The sequence below is a fragment of the Hylobates moloch genome, unplaced genomic scaffold (assembly GCF_009828535.3).
Source record: "Hylobates moloch isolate HMO894 unplaced genomic scaffold, HMol_V3 SCAFFOLD_1997, whole genome shotgun sequence".
Classification (NCBI taxonomy): domain Eukaryota; kingdom Metazoa; phylum Chordata; class Mammalia; order Primates; family Hylobatidae; genus Hylobates; species Hylobates moloch.
Window position 1 is genome coordinate 1 of NW_026654272.1, and position 5,489 is coordinate 5,489.

At 40.4% G+C, this 5,489-nt stretch overlaps 1 pseudogene; it reads left to right on the forward strand.

The window, feature by feature from the left end:
* The first annotated feature begins 450 nt into the window (after positions 1–450).
* LOC116464867 (RNA/RNP complex-1-interacting phosphatase-like) overlaps positions 451–5,489 on the forward strand; it is a 7,601-nt pseudogene continuing 2,562 nt past the window's right edge.

The window sequence follows — 5,489 nt, forward strand, 5'->3', positions numbered from 1 at the left end:
ATCTACTTTTCTCCCACCCCAAGAATATCAGTTCTCAATAGTGCCTGGAATTCCCTCTATCTCACAATTCAAATCCAAGTTCTTCTGACTCTATTCCCTACTCTTCTACTTAAATCGTAGCTGCTTTATGAAGGCACTGGCCCTTGAATTGTAAAATATTAAATGGAACTGTTTATATAATTTATAGTTAAATATGCATTCATTCACATGGAATTTGCTTTCAGTTTTGTATACCTAGTGACTATTCTGTAGTTTTATTGAAAATCAAGTGATACTTCCTGGTTGAAGCAGTGTTGGAAGAAATGGCTCTTTTATCAGAATTGCATATACTGATATTGGCATATTAAGTTTGTTATAATCTCTTGGCTTATATTCTGGGTCCCCTAATTACTCTTTAATTATTTCTCTACAAGTGAAATAATACACATCTTTTATGGTTTTGCTTTATAGGATTTGCCAGAAACTATTCCTTACTTAAAAATTTTTACAGTTGGACATCAAGTGCCTGATGATGAGACTATTTTTAAATTCAAACACGCTGTTAATGGGTTTTGGAAAGAAAATAAAGATAATGGTGAGTTTTTGTTCTTACCTGAACTGTGGTGTGCATTATGAATGGGGTTGGGGATTTTTGGTATTTTTTATAGTTCTAACCACAGACCTGTTGTATTTAATGATGCTAAGGTGATGAAAATGTCAGATGGTGCTAATAGGGTAAGATGTTTTTCCTTTTGTTGATCACAAATAATTTAACTTTGTAATGTTAAATTAGTTTTAGTGCAAAATATGAACTGAACTAGCTCATCTTTCTTTTTTAATTTGAATGGGAAATATATAATAAAATTAAAATGTTATTTTTGTCTTATATATTGGTTAAGAAGTGAGAGGTAGAAGAGAAGATTAAAAAACTCTGAGTCTTAGAGTTACGTGAAAGAGACAAGAAAGGGCAAAGATTAAGAATGGGACAGACCCCTAGAAGCAAAACAAGAAAGAGTGCACCAGTGGAATTGCCCCTTTGTCATATGTATTTAAGATACACGTATACATATGTAACAAACCTGCACATTGTGCACATGTACCCTAAAACTTAAAGTATAATAAAAAAAAGATATTTCTGCTGTTTTTCCGCTTTGAGTACAGATGGGGAAGGATACCACCACCTCTTATTCTTCACACGGGAGAACTTAAGCCAAAGGCTGGTGCTTTCTTGTTCCTGCTTTAAGATTTACCTTACTCTTTTGAAAATAGAACTTAACAGCTTCTTTATCTTAAGGATCCAGTTGCCTTTTTCTGGCATCTCTCTGCCAGAAAGAACACGATATTTGCCATATTTTAAGATTGAAGAGCTTTTATCTTTGGAAAGCCACTGACACCCACAGGACAGAGGCTTCATTTGCCTTTCCAAATTTAGCTTGAGGAGTGTACACTTTATTACATAAATCTGACAGTAAATACTCCTTTTTAAAAAATGTGATGCAGTAGTGGAGAAAGAATAGAGACAGAGGTGGGAAGATAGGGAATGGAAGGTGAGAGATAGAGACTGGATCAGTGGGTTTGAAGATAAAATTTCAAATTGTAACCCAGTCACTCACTTAATGTGGACACTAGCTTTTAATTATGTTAAACCTTGTTCACAGATCTTCCCTTGTACTTTAACTTTAAAACTTGAGAGGTTTGGCTTTCTCATTTGTATAAGCTGTTGTCACAGAAATACTACCTTTTAAGATATGAGGGTACAGCTGATGGCCTATTCACTGCTTCTAGGCTCTTTTGTGTGAAATTTTTATATAGCGTTTCATCTGTTCTGTGAGGGCTAGGAGGTCCTTATGAATACATGAGAACACATTTTTAAATCTTAGTTGTTCACATGTTACACTGATTGTAGTCAATTGGATAGACTGAACTCCATGTTGGTCTTCTGCCTGAGTTGTGCTAAGCCTTGCAGTACTCACTGCCATAGCAGGCTTGGGACCTTGTTTGTAATCAGTTTTGGCTACCTCTGCTATAATCCCTTCTCACAGATACCAGGCTCACTGATAAAAAGAGGACACTACACTCTCCACTGTCTCCTAGAACTAGTAGGGACTGAGAAAATAAATTGATTCAGTAAACACTGAGATCCTTTTAGATTTGTTGTTAGAGCACGAAGACACAGAGGTGATAGCACTCTTTGTTTTTTATTATAGCAGTTCACAGTTACCTAGGAAAATAAACATGTAGTGCATGTGGTTTAAGATGTGGGTTAGGCCGGGCGCGGTGGCTCACGCCTATAATCCCAGCACTTTGGGAGGCCCAGGCGGGCAGATCACGAGGTCAGGAGATCGAGACCATCCTGGCTAACACGGTGAAACCCCATCTCTACTAAAAATACAAAAAATTAGCCGGGTGTGGTGGTGGGCACCTGTAGTCCAAGCTACTCGGGAGGCTGATGCAGGATAATGGTGTGAACCCGGGAGGCGGAGCTTTCAGTGAGCAGAGATGGCACCACTGCACTCCAGCCTGGGGGACAGAGCGAGACTCCGTCTCAAAAAAAAAAAAAAAAAAAGATGTGGGTTAATTATAGAACAAAAAAGCCGGGTTTGGTGGCTCATGCCTGTAATCCCGGCACTTTGGGAGGTCGAGGCAGGCAGATCATGAGGTCAGGAGATCGATACCATCCTGGCTAACATGGTGAAACCCCATCTCTACTAAAAATACGAAAAAAAAAAATTACCCGGGCATGGTGGCGGGTGCCTGTAGTCCCAGCTACTCGGGAGGCTGAGGCAGGAGAATGGTGTGAACCTGGGAGGCAAAACTTGCAGTGAGCCGAGATTGCGCCACTGCACTCCAGCCTGGGCGACAGAGCGAGACTCTGTCTCAAAAAAAAAAAAAAAAAAACACAAAAGACAGTTCATCATAATAAAAGAATAAGTACAGTGAGAATATAGAGGAGAGATTGAGGAAGGCCTGACAGGAGACAACATTTGAGCTGCAGGGATGAGAATTTTGCCAGGATGAGAAAAGGGCAGCCCAGTTTTGGGGATTAGGCACAAAAGGCACAGGGCCTAAAGCCATGGAGAGGCAGCCTCTTGTGTGACTAGAAGATAATGTGAAAAGGCATGGAATTCATATGTTCATTTGCAACAAATCATTATATAACCTATGTTGAAGTCACTTTTCTAGAAAGTGGAAATAGAACAAAGTCCTTGCCCTTATATACTTTACATTCTAGTTGAGGAGAGAAATAAGCAAATAAATACATGGAATATATATGGTGATAAGTGCTTTGGAGAATAACAAAACACAATAAAGGGATGAGGGAAGAGGTGAGTGATCAGGAAGGCCTCTTTATGAAGATGTCATTTGAGCAGAAACTTAAAGGAAGTAATGAACCAAGCCATTGGGTGTCTGGGGAGGAGCGTCCTAAGGCAGAGGGAACAGCAGGTGCAAAGTCCCTGAAGCATGACTATGCTAGGCATGTTTGAGGAATGTTAAAGAGCCCAGTGTGGCTGGAGTGGAGCGAGTGAGGGTAAGAGCAGGAGAAACGGGATCAGAGAGGTTGGGGTTGGGCAGAAGGGAGGTGGATCATATCAGCCCTTGTAAATCATAGTTAGGATCATTGTGGACTTAGATCGGTTGGAAAGACAGATTGATATCAGTTTATGAAGGATTCTAAATGCCGTGCTAAATTTGGGCTTCATGCTATGCTAAATTTAGATTTTTAAGGAAAAACAACCCAGCCAGGCTTATGTTTTAGAAAGATAACATCTGCCTTATGGAGGATCAGTTGAGACAGAGGTAGGGAGATTAGTTTGTTGTAGTAATCCAGGCTGGCAATGATGAGGGCCTTCTTTTTTGAGATGGAGTCTCACTCTGTCGCCGAGGCTGGAGTGCAGTGGCACCATGTTGGCACACTGCAGCCTCCGTCTCCTGGGTTCATGCAATTCTCCTGCCTCAGCCTCCCGAGTAGCTGGGATTATAGGCACCCACCACCACACCCGGCTAGTTTTTACATTTTAGTAGAGATGGGGTTTGACCATATTGGCCAGGCTGGTCTCGAACTCCTGACCTCAGGTGATCCACCCACCTCAGCCTCCCAAAGGGCTGGGATTACAGGCGTGAGCCACCACGCCCGACAGAGTGCCTTCTTTTTTCTTTTCTTTTCTTTTTTTTTTTTTTTTTGAGTAGCTGGGATTACAGGCTCCCACCACAATACCCAGCTAATTTTTTGTACTTTTAGTAGAGACGTGTTTTCGCCATGTTGGCCAGGTTGGAAAGTGCTGGGATTACAGGCGTGAGCCACCACACCTGGCTGATGAGTGCCTTCTTTACCAGACGCTACCTAGTCACGGACACAGATTTTGCAAAGATAAACTACACTCTTTAAATTTAATTCCTCATGTAATTTTTTAAAAAGATGGACTAAGAAGTACTGTGGTGTAATGGGAAAAATCTTAGACTTGATTCTAGTCTTGTACTGTTTGCCTGCTTTGACTTACATCTCCAAGCCTTGCCTTTTCATTGTAAAATGTGAATAGTGCTATTTACCTGAGTACTTCACAGGGCAAGTAGACCTGTGGTATGTGTGGAGCACCGAACAAGAGAAGGAATAGAAGCTCTTTGGGAACTCAGGAGTACTATGGAAACTGTCCTTAATATTCAATATCAAGAGTGAAGGCCTTTTGTTTCATTCAGAAACAAATTTCATTCTTCTCTTAGCCTGTTGTTGCTTTCACTCCCTTTTTGTATCATTAAATCAGTTGCTGATGGGCATTCTGTTTTAAGATAGATGGGTTTGTCTCATTGCAGTTTTAGCTGTTAGTGTCTGACCAGGCCTGCAGTTGACATCATTGAGTCTACTTAGGACTATGCAAAGTTTCCCAGAAGCAGTGAGTTTTGGCTTTCTGTTAGATGATTCTTTATAGTATGTTCCTAGAAAAAACAATTCCTCTTAAGAGTTATTAATTTTCAGGGCAGTGATAATGTTATACACTTGTGTATGTACTTCAGTTACTTAATCCTGTATTTTCTTTTTATAGACAAACTTATTGGTGTCCATTGTACCCATGGCTTAAACAGGACTGGCTACCTCATTTGCAGGTAAGTTGCCAACCCCAGAGGCAGACCATTTTAAAGTTGTTTTTGTCTGTTTACAATGGTAATGTAAGCTTGTTGTAAAAAATGGAACCGGTATAGAAATGCATGAAGTAGAAGGCAGTCTTGCTCCCCACCCAGAGATTACCACCATTAATAATTTAGTACACATGTTTTCAGACTCTAAAAATGCAGATACAAGCATACATGTTATTGAATGGTATAATAGTTAGACATTCTGTTTTTTTAATTTAATACGTGATAGACATCTTTCTTTGAAAATACTTGGACTCCTTATTCTTTTTTTTTTTTTTTTTTTTGAGACGGAGTCTCGCTCTGTCGCCCAGGCTGGAGTGCAGTGGCACGATCTCGGCTCACTCCAAGTTCCGCCTCCCAGGTTCACGCGGTTCTCCTGC